General features: G+C 45.9%; 1 long non-coding RNA gene across 1 annotated transcript; it reads left to right on the forward strand.

Moving 5' to 3' along the window:
• Window positions 1-367: 367 nt before the first annotated feature.
• Window positions 368-20519, forward strand: LOC122464268. Its single transcript, XR_006288214.1, has 3 exons — window positions 368-710; window positions 18985-19066; window positions 20248-20519. It is a non-coding gene; the product is annotated as an uncharacterized LOC122464268 (long non-coding RNA).
• The last annotated feature ends 829 nt before the right edge of the window (window positions 20520-21348 follow it).

Below are 21348 nucleotides of genomic sequence, written 5' to 3' on the forward strand. Positions count from 1 at the left end.
AACATACTTTAAGTACCTGAACCTTTGGAGATGTTCTTTGTAAACTGTATTTTTCTTCTCTCTAAAGCTTGGGACTAGTGGTAGGGCATGGACGCCCACACCGAAACTAGGCAAATATATTGGGGGTGTCCTATCCATGTTCCTGCCATATACTCACTCACACTGCTGTCTTTGAAGGCCCTTGCTGTGGCTGAAGGGAGTGGAGCGGACCCTTGATGAGGGTCCTGTGATGAGGGGTAAAAAAACAAAACACATGCAGCTGGAGAGCAGGTTAACTTGGTTAAGGGAAACCAAGGGGTTAATACAGGCCAGGAGGAAACAGGAAGTGGAGCACCTTTGTTGTGACACACTATCAGAGAACATTCACTTGCTCAAAGTGGAGTGATGAAAGCTCCTTCTGGGAGTGCTGGGGGAGAGGGTTTAAGTCTCTAAAGCTGCAGGACTTTGCAAGTGGCTGAGCTAGGAGTGGCTGGTTTATTTTGTTTCTTTGGGGGATGACTGGCTGGAGTAAGCCTCCATTTCTATCCTTTTTTTACTTCGGGCTGGGCTGCAGGAAACACCAAGGTGCTCTCCTTTCACCACTCTTGCATACCCCACAAGAAGAGGACTCTTTTCAGTTTGGTCAGAGAGCCAAACAACCTGACTTATGAAAGGGAACCACAGCACAGCCAGAGGGAAACTGAGGCAGCAACCATTCCCTGAACTAAGAGGTAAGGCACTTGTCTTCAGGGGGCCATTGATGTCTCCTGGCTTGTTTGCCAGGTTGAGGAATAGGAATAGGGAAAGGCAGGTGCTTCAGCCCTGCACAGGTGGGAATGACTATGGAAAAACAAGCATGATTGATGGCTTCCTTGGCAATGTAGCTATGACAACCCTGTGGCTTGCTTGCCTTTCTAAATATCTTGAGGCCATCCCAGGGCTAGTGTGAGAACTGGAATGGCCCTGGGACTTGCAGGGGGAAAGCCCCTGCAAACAAACAAGCAAAACCCCGAACAAACACCCTCCCCCTCACTTAACTACCTCTCAGTTCTCACATAAGGTTGGGCAGAGTTGAAAGATCCTCCCCTTTGCATCCACCAAACTCAGTGTGGAGCTTAGAAAATAGGAGCTGATGTGTAAATGGAGATGTGGGAGAAAAGAAAGGAGAAAAAGAGGGGAATGAGCGACAAGAGGAAAAGAATGTCCAAGCCAGCTGTGGTGCTGGTGTGTGGGATGCTCACCACTATTGTCATGTTTTACTTTCAGCACAGCAGGAGGGCATAGCTAGGACAGTTATTAGTGTAGATCTGTGGTGAATGGAAAGACTTGCCAAACGCTTGCCAAATCCAAGTTCCCTTGGCACACACCAGGAGATCCAGCAGCTCTGTGCTGCTCCTAGCTTGTATCCTTCACTGGCAGCTGCCATGAGTTGCTCCCTTTTCCCTGTCAAGGGCCGGGGGGGGGGGTGGTGGTGGTGGTGGTGATGATGATGCTATGGGGGATTTGCAGCTCCTCAGAGTAGCAGTAAAAGTAAATGCATTTCTTACCAAACATTACATCTGTGTGGAGGGGAAACATGCTGTGCAGGGTGGCTGTTCTAACTCCTCTGTCCCTCTCACTGACTTTCCTTTCCAGCCTCTGCTAAGGTGTGACCACTGCTGGAAGTGAGCATGGAAAGGTTATTGGGGGACAAAGTAGTTTGTCTGTAGGGGGATGATACTGCATAACCCCGCTACTTTCCATGCAGTAGTTGTAGACCCTTCTCAAAATTGAGGGTCCTCTGTTTCCTTCCATGCTGGGTAAGGGAAAGGGAGCAGGTGCAATAGGCCAACACTGAGTGCTTTTGAAAGTCCTAACTCTGCTCCCATTGGAGCCAGTGGGCCTTTACTCTTGACTTCAATGACAGCAGAGTTGTCTCAGTGGAGAGTGGTCTGAAAATGCTACCCATAGCTCCTGCGATGCAATGCAAACAAATGGCAGTTTTTCTGAACACAAAGTCATGTCTGCTCCTTCTTGGCTTTCTTTGCCTATAATTTGTAAAAGGGAAGAGAGGTGAGGGCAGCTTTGAGGCAACATGTTACAAGCCAATTATCAAAACTTAAAGGATTCTGAGAATGGGTTCCAGCGCTATCTAAAATAGGATGGTTTTGTGCCTGTGGAGGCCTGGTGTGACATTGCCATGGCAAAAGCCTGGATAGAACTAGAGAGAGATCTTTATGCATGTCTGATCATCCTTAAAAATCCCTTTTTTATGAGAGAGATGTTTGTAGACAGTTTCCAGTTTAGAACGATAATGATGAACTATTGCTGCTCTTGGGAAATACTGTAGTGCATAAATTCAAAGTGAACACTTTCCAGAACCTAAGGTAGCATGGAAAAAGCACTACACAGTAAAGCATTGTAAACAGCAACTTTATAGTGTCTATAACATAGACATAGAGGGATGTGCTTATCATATATAAAAAGAGAGGGTTGATTGTCTTAAAAATCACAGTATCTTTTAAAATAACAAGTTTTAGGGGTTTTATTGGCCCTCTGGCTGCAGAGCCTTTAGGGTACGCTCAGTGCTTACTTTATAATGAAAGAGGTGCTGGGGCTCAAATAATTTTTTTATTCTTATAACTGATGCGGCAAGCCCAAAGGTTCTGGGGCTATGAACTGTCAAGACTAGAGATGCCGGGGCTCAGCCCTGGCCCAAATTTAGCACTGGGTACACTGGGTTTTCTCCACAACTATGAGTGGTAGAAACTTTTGTTTATTAAAGCTGAGACTCTCGTCTAATCACATGCCTCCAGGAGCTGGCACTTTAAAAAACCCACCAAAATATTGTGAGATTCACAATAAAATGTCAAGAATTGACAACACTCTGATTCTTGTTTACATTAAGGCTCCTTTGCACTGCTCTGGCAGTGTAAAAGGGCCTTAAAGTGGGCCAGAGCAGCGTTAAAGGGGCCTTCGTATAAATGGAAGTCAGGCCTCTAGTCTTTAAACCCTCACACGGACATGTTTCAGGGCAGGGTTAGTACCTTATTTCTTTTTGAGCTTGAGTTTATTGGTTGGATAGTGTTTTCTATGTTGCTGGGGGCACAACAGGCTTCTTCCCATTGGATTTATTTGGTCAAATTGCTGTAGCAATTGAATCCCCCTTATTTCAGTGCTGATGGACTAGTCTTTAAAATTCTGTTCATTTAAGTGCAGGTTTAATAAAATTATGGAAAAGTGTTTGCAGAATGGGCATGTTACTCTTCTCTCCTGCTCATTTTGGATTTATATCAGCAAGTTGCCCTAGATATGTTAATTTCTGAGCACCTAAAAGTATAATTATCACACAATTACCCAGGCAAATAAAATCTCTAATTCACAGGTGAAATATTTCCCATCTGTTGTAGTTCTGGATGGTTCAACTCAAACCTGCACATTAAAAGATTTGTACAATACTTAGATTTCCAATGGGAGTCATATGTATGGCATTTAAACTAAAAAGGTGATAGGCAGTACACTGATGAGGTAGGGGTAGAGGGTAGAAAACAGTGTGATACAGCAGCACAAAAAGAGATGGCTAAGAGATTCCTAGAGGATTTCACAGTTATCACAACCATGTTGAAAGGAATACATAGCTAATAACCCTGTATTAAGTTCCATGAGGATGTAGTTATTGAATTCCCTTCATTTTATTGCTGATTTGAGCCCCTTTATTTTAATGCAAGCTTAGCAGTGACATCCTGAGCTTGCAATGAGCTCCACATGGGCACAGTTCAATGTTTCCTCTAATTTTTGACAGGCTGTCTGCGCAAAAAAATTTCTTCTGTGAAAATTTTTGTGTGCGCGGTGTTTCGCCGTATGCATGGGGACCTGTGCGCGCATGCATGCGCACAGCTTAGAGGGAACAGTGACACAGGGGTCTGTCTGCATGGTGCTTTTTACAGGATCAGGGCATAAACTGTTATGGACAAACGTACACTAGCTTCTCTTCTAATACTAATGCCATTTATATTGGAAAAGGGGTATTTTCCCACATAGTTAGTGACTGGATTAAAAGGACAGGTTATGCATGTGATTGTTTTTAAAGTCCTTTATGTAACAATCTTCTAAAACAAAATTTTACCAATTATTTTATCAACTTACTGCCTACTATTTATTTTGTTTCACTTTTTGCAGTTCATCCTGGACAAAGAAAATAAGTTAGTAATTTTCATGTTTGGGAACACAGTAATCTTCTAGCATTTTACTTTTAGGCTCTCATGCACCATCACAATGCTTATATTTCAGACAAATGAAAGTCTCTGTTCATTTTAAAGTGTTTCCTTTGGGATTCTCACATGCTAATCATGGAAGTATTTCTATTGGCCTTAAGATTTAAACATGTATTTTGCAAAACCTAAAGTTGCAACCTCCTGTCACTTACTATGTAGACTATGTCTACACTAAAGCAGCTAGAGCAGTGCAGCTGTACTGATGTAGATGTAGTGCTTCTGGTGAAGACACTCTAAGGGCTTGTCTCCACTTACCGGAGGATCGACACACAGCAGTCGATCCACCGGGGGTCGATTTAACAGATCTAATCAACCGCTGATCGCTCTCCCGTCAACTCCGGTATTCCACTGGAATGAGAAGCATAAGGTAAGTCAACGAGAGAGTTTTTGCCATCGACCCAGTGCTGTGTAGACACCGCAATAAGTCAACCTAAGGTACATCGACTCCGGCTACGTTATTCACATAGCTGGAGTTGCGTAACTTAGGATGACTTAGCCCCATAGGGTAGACCTGCCCTAAGTTGAAGGAAGAGAACTCTCCCATTGGCTTAATAATTCCACTTCCAAGAGTGGCGGTAGCTATGTCGGTGGAAGAAGCTCTCCAGCTGGCATAGCACTGTCCACACCGGCGCTTAGGTCGATGTAACTTACGTCGCTCAGGGGTGTGGATTATTCGCACCCCTGAGCCATGTAAATTATGCTGAAGTAATTTGTAGTGTAGACATAGCCATAGGTTTTAAATTGATGTAAATCCATTATGTGGAGTTACTGCTATCTTACAGTGGTGTGAGATCAAAACTGGGCCTTGTGTGTCTGATCCTGCATTCTCTATTGACTGTGGGAAGTACAAAACTGGGCCTTGTAAGGACCTTGTACGTATACTTAGAGCTTTGAAAACTACACTTGCTAGTTTTTAATCCAGAACCAAGGATGTTCTGAAATGGTTACTATATGCTAGATTATAAATTTTGTTTCTTAAGAGTTAACATCATTCCAAAACTTTTGCCATTAACAACATTTAACACTTGCATTGTACTTAGTGATTGGGGAAAAACTGCTCAAATTTCAATCACTGTCTGACGGGTTGGGTCACAGAAACTCCCTCAAGACTGTCACTAGATATGCTGGGAACAAACCCCCCTGCCAGAGAAGGCTTCCCTCCACTCCCGTCTTGCTGAGCTAGACACACCAGTCGGCTCCAGCACAGACCAAGAGGTTGGGCCACTCCCCCCTGCAGTTCATAGAAACTAAGATTCACTTAGCCCAGGGGCTTCTCAGTTAACAGGGACTTTCCTAGCACCCAGTATTCAGTCTTTCCGGGAGCCAAAACCCCAAATGCATCCGTTTTACTCTGTATAAAGCTTATACAGGATAAACTCATAAATTGTCCACCCTCTATAACACTGATAGAGAGATATGCATAGCTGTTTGCTCCCCTAGGTATTAATCATTTACTCTGGGTTCAATAATAAACAAAAGTGATTTTATTAAGAATAAAAAGTAGGATTTAATGTGGTTTCAAGTAATAACAGACAGAACAAAGTAAGTCACCAAGTAAAATAAAGCAAAAACATGCAAGTCTAAGCTTAATACAGTAGGAAGCTGAAAACAGGTAAATTTCACCCTCAGAGATATTCCAATAAGCTTCTTTCACAGACTAGACTCCTTCTTAGTCTGGGCTCAATCCTTTCCCCAGTACAGTTCTTGTTAGTTCCAGCTCAGGTGGTAACTAGGGGATTTCTCATGACTGGCAACCCCCCTTGTTCTGCTCCACCCCCTTTTATAGCTTTGTCCCAAGGTGGGAATTCTTTGTCTCTCTGGGTTCCCACCCCTCCTGCTAAATGGAAAAACACCAGGTTTAAGATGGATTCCAGTACTAGGTGATATGGTCACATGTCACTATATAAGACCTCATTCTTCATTACCCACAGGCTTTCCTCCAGGTCCACAAGAAGGCTTGCAGGTAAATAAACCATCTACAACCAACTGTCCTACTCAATGGGAGCCATCAAGATTCTAAACCACCATTAATGGCCCACACTTTGCATAATTACAGTAGGATCCTAGAGTTATATTTCTTATTCCTAGTTTCAGATACAAGAATTATACATTCATACAAATAGGATGAACACACTCAGTAGATTATAAGCTTTGTAACGACACCTTAAAAGAGACCTTTTGCATAAAGATATTCCAGTTACATTATATTCATATTCCAAGCATATTTTCATAAAGCATATGGAGTGCAACGTCACACACTGCACTAACTAAAACCAATGTTTTGCACGACTGCTTTTCCTTCTGTCAGAAAAACAACCACCACAGTTACTTTACTTAGCACTAAAATACAACATAACTGTCTTGCTTCAGGGTGTAAACCAAAATTAACTGCCTGAAGCTAGGAAGAAACCTGTCTGGACAGGTTATTCCATAATTGTCTATCTTGTGAAATATCTGGTATTGGGAATGCTGGTGACAGCAGAATATTGGAGTAGATGAACCATTGGTTTAATATGTCCACCAATGGCTATTAGCCAGGATGGGCAGGGATGGTGTCCTTAGTCTGTTTGCCAAAAGGTGGGAATGGGTGACAGGGGATAGATCATTTGATTGTTACCTGTTCTGTTCATTCCCTCTGAAACACCTGGCACTGGCACTGTCGGAAGACAGGCTACTGGGCTAGATGGACCTTTGGTCTGATCCAGTGTGGCCGTTCTTATGTTCTTAATACATTATAGCAGTTATGTTTCTATGTGGCTCTTCTTTTTTACACCCATTAAGGGAGCTTCTTGTCAAAGTGCACAGATGTTTGTGGCTACCACTCCTTCCAGGTAGCCAACAAGATCTCTTCTAGCTTTTCTTGGCAACTGTTGACATCTCTGCCATGTGTCTGAGAGGCTTTGTCACGTCTAACATCTTTGCAGAGAGCGAACTGTCTGTGTGAGCTATGGCTCCAGAAGGAGACGGTGAGTGTTCTGTGAGGCATCTAATGCTTACAGACTTTGTTAGACAGGAGTGGAAACATAAGCAAATATGTTTTTTTTTAACTGAATGATTCTGTAAGAGCGAGGACATATGTCGTCTATTTTTGCCTCCTCTTCTGAACCAATTAGAGCGTGATATTTTTTCCCAGTTAATGGGGCAGACACATTTTCATCTGGGCGCAGCTGTGGAAGGGCTCTTATTGCTCCACAAGTTTCTGTACAGTGAGAAAAGTAGCTGCCGCAGCATTATTGATAGAAGAAACTGCATTAATGCCAATGACTACCCAGTATGGCCAATAAGCCACGCCGACCAATGGAGGCCTTCTAAACTCAGCACCCTCTTGCTGAAGAGTGTATCTGTTGTCACTTGACTGGGATTTTAGTGGTGACTGCATAATTCTCTGCATTTAGACAGGTTTCAGAGAAGCAGCCGTGTTAGTCTGTATTCGTGAAAAGGACTTGTGGCACCTTAGAGACTAACAAATTTATTTGAGCATAAGTACTCCTTTTCTCTCCGCATTTAGACGATCCCAGGAAAGAGGGCTATAGGGCAAAGCCCTTTTATTGAAGTCAGTGGGGCTTAGCATGTGCTTGAGGGCTTTGCTGAACAGGGACGGTGCTTTTCTGAATTGGGGCCATAGTGAGCTGCATTGATAAGGAGCAGTGCTTTGGGCTCCACAGCAAAGATACTGCTGGGTCAGGATTGAAGAGGGGTGCCATAAATGAGATTGCTACAGAGGCAGGAAAGCTTGGGAGAGTCCTGAGTAACCAAAACCCTACATCTCTCCCCGTAATAAATCACCCTTTTATGCCCTACCATCCCTCTGCCTGCAGTTTAATATAACCTCTTGCATACTCCAGTAGCGCAGAGCTGAGGGAGAAGGGGAGTGTGGTCAAGATGAGGGTGCCCTTAACTGTCTGCTTGGGCACGTTGGAAGCTAGCATCTGCCTGCTTTAAGGGATTGCAGTTCAGGTTTGAGAGATGAAGGGCTCACTTCATTACTATGAGCCTCCCTAGTAACCCAAACTCCTTATGTAAGAGGACTTCTCCTTCCCAGTTCTTAATCTTAGGCCACTGAACAGTCCCAAAACTGTAACACTCATAGCATTGGAGTCCTCTCCTTCTGTATGATGATGGTCAGTGTAGTTTAACCCTCTTCTACTATTTCACAAGAACTGCATGACAGAAAACTGGGCTTTGCCTTTATTTAAGAGAGGTAGTGAGGTCCAATGGATAAGGCACTAAACTAAGTCTTGTGGTGGTGGTGGTGGGGAATCTGGGTTTTATTCCTAGTTCTGCCACTGACCAATTGTGTAATCTTGGGCAAGTAATTTCACTTCTGTGCCCCAGTCTTCCTGTTTGTGACACAGGCATAATACTTACCTCCTTTGTAAAGCACTCTTGAGATTCAAGCATGAGGAACACTATATGACTCAGTGGTAGGTGTCAGAGTAGCAGCCATGTTAGCCTGTATTCTCAAAAAGAAAAGGAGTACTTGTGGCACCTTAGAGACTAAAAAATTTATTTGAGCATAAGCTTTCGTGAGCTACAGCTCATTTCATCTGAATGTATTCAGTGGGAAAAAAAAGAGGCAGGTGGTTAGTTTAGTATTTTCGCAGTTCCCTTCACCAAATACCCTCTGTACTTCCATTTGACACCCACTCAGCAGGGAGATAACACCCTGATAAACAGCCTGCTTGTTGAGGCAATGGCTTCAGGCCATCCCCCTGTTGCTCTTAACCATCTATGTGCCTACATTGTTATCTACTCAGTGTAAAGGTCCCAATACTGTTTCATAATGGCAGCTTTGCACAATTCCCTGCCTTATTTTTTATTCCATTGTTTTAAGTCACTCCTTTTATTTTATCCTACAGGAACTCCTCACTTAAAGTCATCCTGGTTAATGTTGTTTCATTGTTACATTGCTGATCAATTAGGGAAAATGCTCGTTTAAAGTTGTGCAATGCTCCCTTCTAATGTCGTTTGGCAGCCGCCTGCTTTGTCCACTGCTTGCAGGAAGAGCAGCCCGTTGGAGCTAGCTGGTGGGTGGCTGGAACCAGGGTGGACCAGCAGCCGCCCTATCAGCTCCCCGCTCCCCGAAGTTCCCTGTGCAGCAGCCACCCAGCAGCTATCAATTGCGGCAGTTCAGCTGTCCCCCCCCCCGGCTGCCATGTGCTGCTCCTGCCCCCTGCCTTGGAGCTGCACCCCAAGACTCCTTCTTGCTGTGGGGGCGGGGGAGGGGAAGAAGAGGGGGGCTAATGTCCGGGTGTCTCCCTCCCCCCTGCTCCTGCACCCCGCTTACCCCATCTTCCATAGAGCAGGGGTGGGACGCGGAGGGAGCTGCTGCCGTTGTTCTCAGCTTGCTGATCTAATTAACAAGGCAGTGTACTTCTGACCCTCCTCTTCATACTTAAAGGGGAAATGCACATCTCTATCTCTCTCACACAGGGTGTGTGTCTCTTTCTCTGTCTGCCCTCCCTCCTTTCCTGCTGCCTTGTCGTGTGTGAGAGTTAACTCTTGAGGACTCAGCCAATTGCTAGTTCATCATTTAGCACTAAGCTATTCCCTGGGAAATATCCCACCCTCTGACTCCTCCACCTCAACCAAGCTTCACAATCATCATCGCTGTGTACAGTATTAAATTGTTTGTTTAAATCTTATACTCTGTGTGTGTGTGTATATATATATATATATAGAGAGAGAGAGAGTCTTGTCTGGTGAAAAAAAATTTCCCTGGAACCTAACCCCCTCATTTACATTAAGTCTTATGGGGAAATTGGATTTGTTTAACATAGTTTCGCTTAAAGTTGCATTTTTCAGGAACTTAATTACAATGTTAAGTGAGCAGTTCCTGTATTTTATTTTCCATTTTTAAACGATAAATTATTTTAATTTGTTGTTGCATCAGTTGTGTAGGACTGGTGCACTCACTTGCTGTTTCTAATCTCTTTTTAAAATCACTTTTATTCATTAAAAATACGGTTTGAAATTGAGTCTAGCTCACCCATTTTTATCCTTCTGTCCACCAGATTAGAGAGTGGGTTGGCTGCTGTGAGTAACCAGGGAACGGCAGGTTATCATTCTTGTACAGAAGTAGCATCTCTGAGCCAAATGTAGAAGCACTGTATTAAATGTTAATTAATTAACTTTCACAGTAACTCTGAAGTAGAGAATATTGATCTGTAAAGTGGGCGTAATAAGACAAGCGAGGCTCAGAGAGGTTAAGAGACTCTGTCCAAGGTCACATGGTGAATTTATGTCAGGGCCCTTAGGACTCAGGATCTCTGAATGCTAGGTTGCTGCTGTAACTACTAGACACATGACCTCCCATTAGATAACGGAGAAGAGCTGGTAGCCAATCTTTGCAAAGAACCCGACTGGCACCTTTGCCAGTGTTCTACTGCAGGAAGTAAGGGCAATCCTATGCTATTGTCCCAATTTTCTTTAGGGACCATGAAATTCGTCGTTCGTTACTAGTCATTCAGATAATGCGTTCGATTTATGTACTTAATGAGATTATGTTAGTCATGGTTTCTAATAAGGACAAATGTGGGAGGGGGAAAAAGATGAGGAATGTTCCTAACTTTAGGTTACCTCTGTGTTCACTGAGAGATCTCTAGATTTCTTGCAGAGCCAGCAGCTGCATTGCCGTTGCTCCTGGTCTGCAAACATGCTTGCTGTACTAGGACTTTTGTTGTTTTTATAATAGAGAGTCCTGATGCAGACTGGCAGATGTCCTCCAAAAATGCACCATAGAAGTATAGGGCTGCTTCCTCCTGGCAAAACCCTGTTAATCTGACTGTAGCATCAGATTCAAGTGTTCCTGTTAGCTGTATTAAATTATCTAGACTTGTGTGTGTCACTGAGGATGGGTGGGGGAGGAGGGTGTCAATAAAAGAGTCATATTCGGCATATAGCTTGGCAATATATGGGAGGCAGACACTCAATTTGTATAATCTCTTCTCTTCCTGAGAGATTCCACAACCCTATAGTACAGCAGCATATTTTAGTTTTGTTGCATCAGGTGAATATTCTTGAAGAATGTGAGAAGGCCACTAATAGTGTTTTTTGTTGGGTCAGGTCTTCAACCAATTTCTCTGTGTGTGTGCGTGTGTGAGAGAGAGAGAGAGAAATGAAAATTTCAGGTGGACTCATGTCAGAGATATCGCTTCTTGTACAGTATTCCATTGCAGCTCAACCCCCATTTTGTGCCACCATACAACTACAGACAAATCTTGTTCCTGTGTCTTTTGTCATACGGGATGTTGTAATGGTTCTAACAAGGGTTTAACTGCTTCGTGTGAAGCTCACTGGCTTTTGCCATGTTTCTTTCTTCACTATCCAAGGGGCTCAAGTCTTAGTCTTGGATCCTCAACCTCCAAAACTGTTCCCTGTGCTCCTTCCAAAACGCCTTCTCCCCCAAACACTCTCTTTGTGATGGCCATCTGTGGAAACTTCTTAATCTTCTTTCTCCATCGATTCCAGGAACATTTTTTCTTTCAGTCCTCCTCCACTTTCCCATGGCAGCTGAGAACCAGGCACTTGGTTTTTCCTTGTTTTGTGTCATTCGCCTTCAGATTACTTAGTTTTGGACATGGAGGATTCTTAGCCTGTCTCTGTCTCTTCTTTAAGGGGGTGTTTACATCAGTCTTTTCTCTGAACAACTTTCTGCTGTTGCAGATACTAGTGCAGCTCCATAGGTGGAAGGAACAGTGAGATTGCAGTATAGTCAGGGCTCTAGGCAGCTGCAAGCATGTTAATCACTGTGTCATCTAAACATTTTCAGAGGAGCTCTACAGAACATATGTGCTAGTGGCTGCCCGCTCCTTGTCTATCCTTATGCCTACCACCACTGCTCTGGACACTGGAGCTGGACAAAGCCTAGACTAGACAAGATCTTGTTCTACTTGGTCTCACTCTGCTTGTCTATCACTTTTTAGCTCTGCAGATCTGACATCTCCAGGATCTGCTACTTTGTTCCTGGAATGCAGCTTGCATAGTAAGGGTTTTAGAAAGGACCAGGCACCGAGCTGTTAGGCTTTTCATGAATTGGGCCCTGTGCCAGAGTAAGAAGAGCATTAGCCAATCCCAACGGAGGATCATTAATCTTGTAATCAAAGCTAGTGTTTCTAAAAGCTTTAGTTTTTCGCTCTGAGGAATCATGCAAAATGTTCCACAAAACCATACTGGCTCCCAGTTATTCCATATTCTCAGCAGGCTGAAATTGCTATTACTTTTAAAGTTATGGGCCTGGTGGCCCTGCATTTTAGGGTTTGTCTACACATGAAAGTTAATCTGTAATAAGGTAGGGTATGCATTTAAAGTGGATTAACTATTTATTAGTTTAAGTCCACTTCCAAAGTGGTTTAAACTAATTTGGGGCTTTTCTAGGTGAACATTTAGTTTGCTGCGAGCTGGGGTGTATATCTACCTGGCACTAATCTGTGGTGGTTTAACTGTCTGTGTGGACCATGCTGATGCGCATTCACAAGTTGTTAATGCATTTTGATCGAGTCCTGTTTCAAAGAGGACTAAATCAGAGCACGTTAATGAACTGTTAGTGTGTGTCAGCAGGGTCCACCCAGACAGTTGATCTGCAGCAAGCTTACTGTGGGGCAGGTACACAACCCAGTTTGCTGCAAACTAAGGCCTTGTCTACACTGGCAAGTTTCTGTGCAGTAAAGCAGCTTTCTGCGGTGTAACTCCCGAGGTGTACACGCTGCCAGGCCACTTAGTGCACTGAAACTGCGCAGTTGCAGCGCTGTAAAAAAACCACCGTGATGAGAGGCGTAGAGCTCTCTGCGCCGGGGGTACCGTGCCGTGGTGCCGGTGTAGATACCCTGGTCGATTACAGCACTGCGACTGGCCACCGGGAGGCAATGCCTGTTCTTGCCTCTCATAGAATCATAGAATATCAGGGTTGGAAGGGACCTCAGGAGGTCATTTAGGCCAACCCCCTGCTCAAAGCAGGACCAACCCCAACTAAAATCATCCCAGCCAGGGCTTTGTCAAGTCTGACCTTAAAAAACCTCTCAGGAAGGAGATTCCACCACCTCTCTAGGTAACCCATTCCAGTACTTCACCACCCTCCTAGTGAAAAAGTTTTTCCTAATATCCAACGTAAACCTCCGCCACCGCAACTTGAGACCATTACTCCTTGTTCTGTCACCTGCTACCGGTGAGAACAGTCTAGATCCATCCTCTTTGGAACCCCCTTTCAGGTAGTTGAAAGCAGCTATCAAATCCCCCCTCATTCTTCTCTTCTGAAGACTAAACAATCCCAGTTCCCTCAGCTCTCCTCATAAGTCATGTGCTCCAGCCCCCTAATCATTTTTGTTGCCCTCCGCTGGACTCTTTCCAATTTTTCTACATCCTTCTTGTAGTGTGGGGCCCAAAACTGGACACAGTACTCCAGATGAGGCCTCACCAATGCCAAATAGAGGGGAACGATCACGTCCCTCGATCTGCTGGCAATGCTCCTACTTATACAGTCCAAAATGCTGTTAGCCTTCTTGGCAACAAGGGCACACTGTTGATTCATATCCAGCATCTCATCCACTGTAACCCCTAGGTCCTTTTCTGCAGAACTGCTGCCTAGCCACTCGATCCCTAATCTGTAGCAGTGCATGGGATTCTGCCATCCTAAGTGCAGCGTGTCTTTGTTGAACCTCATCAGATTTCTTTTGGCCCAATCCTCTAATTTGTCTCGGTCCCTCTGTATCCTATCCGTACCCTCCAGTGTATCTGTCACTCCTCCCAATATAGCGTCATCTGCTGAGGGTACAATCCACGCCATCCTTCAGATCATTAATGAAGATATTGAACAAAACCGACCCTTGGGGCACTCCGCTTAATACCGGCTGCCAACTAGACATGAAGCCATTGATCGCTACCCGTTGAGCCTGATGATCTAGCCAGCTTTCTGTCCACCTTATAGTTCATTCATCCAGCTCATACTTCTTTAACTTGCTGGCAAGAATACTGTAGGAGACCATATCAAAAGCTTTGCTAAAGTCAAGGAATAACATGTCCCCTGCTTTCCCCTTGTCCACAGAGCCAGTTATCTCATCATAGAAGGCAATTTGGTTAGTCAGGCTTGACTTGCCCTTGGTGAATCTATGCTGACTGTTCCTGATCGCTTTCCTCTCCTCTAAGTGCTTCAAAATTGATTCTGGTAATTGGTTTCAACTTTACTGCCTTGCCCTCATGTGACCAACTGTGAGCCCCACCCCTTAAATTCCTTGGGAATTTTGAAAGTCCCCTTTCTGTTTGCTGGGTGACGCATGCTTGCTCCATGCACCAGGCGATCCCCCGCTTGGAGCAATGCAGAGCGCCTGGACCTCATCAGCATTTGGGAAGAGGAGGCTGCCCAGTCCCAGCTGCATTCCAGCCGTAGGAATTATGATACCTATGGACAGATTTCACAATGCATGACAGAAAGGGGCCATGATTGGGACACACTGCAGTACAGGGTGAAAGTGAAGGAGCTGCAGAACGCCAACCCCAAGGCATGGGAGGCAAACTGCCACTCCGGTGGTGTGCTCATGAACTGCCAGTTCTACAAAGAGCTGGACGTGATAACTGGGTGGTGACCCCACCTCCACTGCGAAGACTACTGTGGCTACTTCAGTGGCTTGCGTGCCAGTCAAGAGGGGACCAGGCCAGGAGGAGGAAATCTTGGATGAGGATGTTGAGGGGGTGGGGGACCCAGAGGCAAAGGATGACTCAGAGGTCAGAGATGCATGCAGCCAGGAGCTCTTTTCTACCCCAGAGGAGGCTAGCCAGTCACAGCTGTCGGAGCTTGGTGAAGTGCAAACAGGAGAGGAGGCCCCTGGTAAGTGGCTTTGATTTTGGGAATCGTTGAAGTGAGTTGTTGGGGGCAGGAGGGTTGCAGAAAGCAGGCTTGTATCTGTATGATGAGTGTACCACCACAAGCCTAGTCTGAGCAGTGGAACAGGGTGTTGATTCACTCCCTCACTTCACAGGGATCTGCCTCAGAGATCTCTAGGAAACTCTCATGGAGATACTGGGCAATCTGCTACCCCAGGTTCTTTGGCAGAGCTGCTTTGTTTCTTGCCCCATTAAGGGTAACTTTCCCGCACCACTCTGCCATCATAGGGAGGCGGTGGGGGGGAAAGGGGGTGGGAACCATTGCTGCACACAGGCGAGCTGTATAAGGGCCAGAGCAGAAGCTGAAGTCTTGGAGAAGACCCTCCCTTGATTCCCTGCTCACCCTCAGCAGAGAGAGATCTTCCATAATGAACACAGGCTGTGGAAAATGTGGAGACAGGAATGATTATAAGGCCCCCCTACAGTGCTGACTCTCCCCAAGAGCCACGTCCCCAGTGTACAGTATGGTTCTGGAACGCTGATTTCCCCTGCCCCTGAGGTTACTCACCATTTTGGGGGTCTTGTGGCTCATGTGTGCTTGCCTGGGGTCAGCCAGTTAGTGACAGGTATGTGCATAATCGCTGTGTTTTAAATCACCGAATCAGTGGTCTGTATGTTGCAAACAATACTGCTTCTTTAAAATATTGCATTTTGACTTCACAGATATGACCTTGGGAACCCTGTCTCCCTCTTTGTTATTGCCGGCTGAATGGCTGCCCAGAATTAGAAAGTGGCCACGAAGAACTAGAGGACTTTCTGTGTGAGGTCATGATGCACTGCATGGCTGAAAAACAAGAATGGAAGGAGTGGTGGGACAGTGAGAAGAGGGTCCAAAAGGAGAACGCGGCATTCCACAACAAAGCCACGGAGCTGCTCTTAAAAGTTATGGAGTGCGAGTGGACATGCTCCAAGTGCTTCTAGCACTACAAACCGAGCAGCTCCACGCCTGCCCTCCCCTGCAGCCACTGTCGCAAAACTCTTTCCCACGCACCCCCGCAGACACTGCCAACACACTCTTATCAACCTCCTGGCTCCAGTCTATACCTGCTGCATTCCACTCCTGCCCCGTCACAGTCCAGCCCTGCGGACTCCCAGTACCCACTGCACTCAACACCCGTCCCTCTGCAGTTTAGTCCTGCTGAAGTACAGTATCCGCTGCACTGTACTCCAAGGGACAAGGTTGCATAGGATACCTGGACATACACAAATCTTTAACTGTTTGGGGACCCCACCTCCTCCTGGGACCTTCCCCCATCCCCCACTGTGCTGATATGCTTTTTTGTTTCTCTCTCTCCTCTGGTTGTTGTTTTTTAATAAAAGAATTGTGTTGGTTTGAAAGCAATCTGTATTCCATTAATTGAAAGCAAACAGAGCCCTGCAAAGCAACAGGCAATTTTCTTAAATCTTCATAGTGTGTCATCTGAACCAATCACAATCACATCCTGGCATTACAGGCACTGCACTCCCGAGCATAGCAACAAATATTAGTGGCTTTCAGCTTCAAGTTGTTGCCTCAAGGCATCCCTGATCCTTATGGCCCTGTGCTGCGCCCCTCTAATGGCCCTGGTCTCTGGCTGTTCAAATTCAACCTCCAGGCACTGAGCCTCAGCGGTCCAGCCCTGAGTGAAGCTTTCACCCTTCCCTTCACAAATATTATGGAGCGTACAGCACTCAGCTATAAGCATAGGAATATTGTCATCGGCAAGTCCAGCCTCCCATATTGGCAGCATCAGCGGGCCTTTAAATGGCCAAAAGCCTGCATTAATGTCCATGAAATGCCCACAGAGATCCACAAGTGCCTGGAGAACTATAGAGAAATACCCCTTCCAATTAATGTACTCAGTGGCTAGGTGATCTGAGGCCAGAATTGGAATATGTGTGCCATCTATCACCCCCCCGCAGTTAGGGAAGCCCATTTGTGCAAAGCCCTCCACAATGTCATGCATGTTGCCCAGAGTCACAGTCTTTCGGAGCAGGATGCGATTAATGCCCTTGCACACTTCCGTCAACACGCGTCCAACGGTCAACTTTCCCACTCTGAACTCGTTAGCGACTGATTGGTAGCACTCTGGAGTAGCCAGCTTCCACAGTGCAATTGCCATGCGCTTCTCCAGCAACAGGGCAGCTCTCATTCTCGTGTCCTTGCGCCGCAGGGCTGGGCGGCGAGCTCATCACACAGTCCCATGAATGTGGCTTTCCTCATCCGAAAGTTCTGCAGCCACTGTTTGTCATCCCAGACGTGCCTCACAATGTGATCCCACCACTCAGTGCTTGTTTCCCGAGCCCAAAAGCGTCGTTCCACTGTGGTCAGCACCTCCGTGAATGTCACAAGCAATCTCGCGTCTTAGTTACTACGCATGGTGAGATCAATGTTGAACTCCTCTTGCCTTTGTAGTTTAAGGAATAACTCCACTGCCCCTCGTGACGTGTTAGCGAGAGCGAGCAGCATATTGGTCAGCAGTTCGGGATCTATTCCTGCAGACCGAAGAGGCAGGGTGCACAGTACACAAACCGTTGAAAGATGGCACCAAATGCGGACGGAAGCACAGGGATTGCTGGGGTGCAAAGCAATGCATCACGGGGCATTGGGACAGAGCCCAGGATGCCCCATGACCCCCTCTGCCTTCCCACAACTCTTAGCGGCAGAAGAGGAAGAGGTGCTCTGTGGGATAGCTGCCCAGAGTGCACCGCTCCAAATACCGCTGCAAGTGCTGCAAGAGCGAACACGCTATTGCGCAGGCAGCTGACAGTGTGAACACACAAGAGTGGTTTCCCTTCAGCGCTCTCTGAGCGGCGCTGTAACTGCTAGCGCTGTAACTCTGCCAGTGTAGACGTACCCTAAAGGTTTGTGTAGACGAGGGACTCTTATTCTGGAATAAGAACATGTGTTATGTTCACAACATATCAACAGAGAATTAAACATAAACATACAGTACTCTTTCTGGAAGGTTGCAACATACACTACTTTTATTCTTAGAAACCGGAACAGTAATACACAGTAGCCAAAAACAGAGGGCGACAAAGCAAGCTAGCCCCTAAGGCAATGAGGCACAACTCACCCCACCTTGCTCTATACTGACTCTTTCCAGGCTGACTCTGATCTCAGGCTTTCCTACAGAGGCCCCTAACCATCAAACAGGACCAGTACCCCCTACCCCCCTTAAAATGAAAGCTTGCAATTCCAACCCAGTGCTCAATACACCACTGTGTACATACATGGAGTTAATCAGGAATAGCTATTTCAGAATAACTTCCCATTTAGATGAGACCTTACTCATGTGAGTAGTTCACAGACTCAGTGGGACTGCTCACGTGAGTAAGGGCTGCAGAATCAAGACACTTCTCTCGTTTTAACAGGTCTTTCACTCCAAGTGATTTGCAGTTTAGCCTGCTTAAATCAAATAAATGGCTTATTACTGATGGAATCAGTTATCTCTCCTGCTGCAAGAAAAGGAAAGATCCCTCCAAAGATGTCCTCCCATCCCCCACGCTCCCGGAGATTAGGATTGTCAAATGGAAAACACTCATAAACTAGTGAAAAACACAGTTAATTGGAAAGATTTAGAGGCTTATTAGTAGGAATGTTTCTTAATTTGAAATGTCAATGTATTCCCTGAAGGGCAACATTACTTCTGCCAAAGCCATAATTGGAGTGAACTAACTTTTAGTGACAGGAATAAAAACAATCTTCACTCTTGACAAAGAAGAGAGTCGGTTAAATGTCATAGGCCATAAAAATATTAGGTTCATCACTCATTTTTAGGACTTCCTCTAGAGACCACAAAAGAGACTGAAAGATGACCAGGGTCGAGGTGAGAAGAGAGGGGTTTTTAAAAATCTGGTCCATTTCACAAATTTAATTTTCCTTTAGGTTTAGAAAGTGATGCTAGCAAACTACTATGGCATGGCCTGAGTTTGCGTGAAACATTATATGGTGGAATGTTACCACAACATGGAAGGTAAGCAATATGTATTACCTCTGGGCTAGGTATAACAGAAATATCATACCAGCCATGGAATTAAATTTGTGCTTCAGAGATGATTAATTAGCATGTGTTAAGTAGGCTTGGTCTTTATATTTTGAAACAACACAAGAGAAGGAATGTCTGTAAATGGGTTGGAAATGGAGCATGGAATGATATGCTATAGTCTTGTAGTTTAGTATTTATTTCTCTTTAATTTGTTTTATTTGTTAATTTCTAAACACCATCCTGAGCCCTTGTTTCAGGTTGGGTTATTAAGAAGGTGTAACATTTTCCATACACACAGGACTGCTAAATAATTTCAGAATAAATAGCGTGTAATATAGATTAAGGGGTGCAATAAAATATAATCATGATCAAACAGAATGGCCCTTAGAAAGCCATTGCTGCTTCGGCAAGTTGGAGCAGGCCTTTAGACTTCCTAGTATTATGAAGGGATAGTAGATGGAGGAGAAATGGAAGGATGGCAGAAAACCACCTGGAACTGGAAAGTCTGAAGTCTTCGAGGGCTATCTGAACATGCCTTGTCTTAATGTGTGCCAGATGGGGGTGTGGTGTGATGAACAAACTTAAGTAGTAAATCCCAGATCCACAGAGGTACTTAGGCTTTGTCTACACTGGCAACTGAAAGACAAAACTTTTGTTGTTCAGAGATGTTAACCCCCTCTCCGCCCCCGAAAGACAGAAGTTTTGTCAACGACAAGTGCTGGTGTGAACAGCGTGTTGTCAGCAGGAGTGTTCCCCTGCTAACAACGCTAATGCTGCTCGTGGTGGTGGAAGCTTTTGTCGGCAGGAGAGCTCTCTCCTGCCGACAAACAGCGGCTACACTGGGTGCCTTTTAGCGGCATGTCTGTAGCGGCACAGCCGTGTTGCTAAAAGCTGCATAGTGTAGACATAGCCTAAGTCCCAGTTTTAGGCACCATTCCAATCCACAACTCCTGCTCAGCTATCACCTAACCTTGTAAGTGCCTAAACTCACTTAACACCTACATTTTGGCTGTAAAAGTTCCCTAGGTGGTTAAGTTTCTGCTTCTGGGCAAAGAATCATAGAATCTCAGGGTTGGAAGGGACCTCAGGAGGTCATCTAGTCCAACCCCCTGCTCAAAGCAGGACCGATCCCCAACTAAATCAGCATGTACACTACTGCTTCATTTTAGGCATCTGGATGCCGGTCTCCCGCTGATGCTCCAGAACGATCCATAAAGCAGAGGAAGACAGACACTCCTCTGCCTTGGACCCCTATTTAAATCCTACCTCTTAAGAGCTAAGGAATATTATAACCACTGATCTTTGGCATATTCTGATGTGCGGCTCCTTCAGTCTCTCCCCTTGAAGCTGCTCCACTTTGGATAAATATTTAAGTAGTCACTGGAGCAGGAAAATTGGACACTGGGTCTCCCACCTCCCAGGTGGGTGTTCTGAACATCAGCTACAGAGTCATTTCTCTCTCTCTCTCTCTCTCTCTCTCTCTCTCTCTCTCTCTCTCCCCACTCCTTCCCCAATGATTCTCTCTAAGTATTTATTCACAGTGGATCAAACCCCAGAGATTAAGGGAGTGTCTAGCTCTAGGGCTGCCAGTTTTCTAATTGCACAAAACCGAACACCCTTTTCCCTGCCCCTTCCCTGAGGCCCTACCCTGCCCCTTCGCCGAGACTCCACCCCTGCTCACTCTATCCCCCCCTCCCTCTGTTGCTCGCTCTTCCCCCACCCTCACTCGCTAGCTCATTTTCACTGGGCTGGGGCAGAGGGTTGGGATGCAGGAGGGGTGAGGGTGTCGGCTGGGGTGCGGGCTCTGGGGTGGGGCTGGGGATGAGGGGGTTGGGGTGCAGGAGGGGATTCTAGGCTGGGGGGTGGGGTTGAGGGCTTTGGAGCGTGGGAGGGGGCTCTGGGATGAGGCATGGGGTTGGGGTTTGGGAGGGGGTACTGGCTCTGGGCTGGGGATGCGAACTCTGGGATGGGTCCAGGGATGAGGGGTTTGGGGTGAAGGAGGAGACTCTGGGCTGGGGCCGAGGGGTTCAGAGTGTGGGAGGGGGCTCTGGGCTGAGGCAGGGAGTTGGGCTGTGGGAGGGGGCATAGGCTCTGAAGTGGGGCTAGAAATGAGAGGTTCAGGGTGTGGGAGGGGGATTCAGTCTGAGGCAGCGGGTTGGGGGTGTGTGGGGGGGTGAGGGCTCCAGCTGGGGGTGTGGGCTCTGGGGTGGGGCCGAGGATGAAGGGTTTGGTGTGTAGGAGGGGGCTCCAGGCTGGGGCCAAGGGATTTG

This window comes from Chelonia mydas, chromosome 2 (genome assembly GCF_015237465.2).
Source record: "Chelonia mydas isolate rCheMyd1 chromosome 2, rCheMyd1.pri.v2, whole genome shotgun sequence".
In the NCBI taxonomy this organism is placed as follows: domain Eukaryota; kingdom Metazoa; phylum Chordata; order Testudines; family Cheloniidae; genus Chelonia; species Chelonia mydas.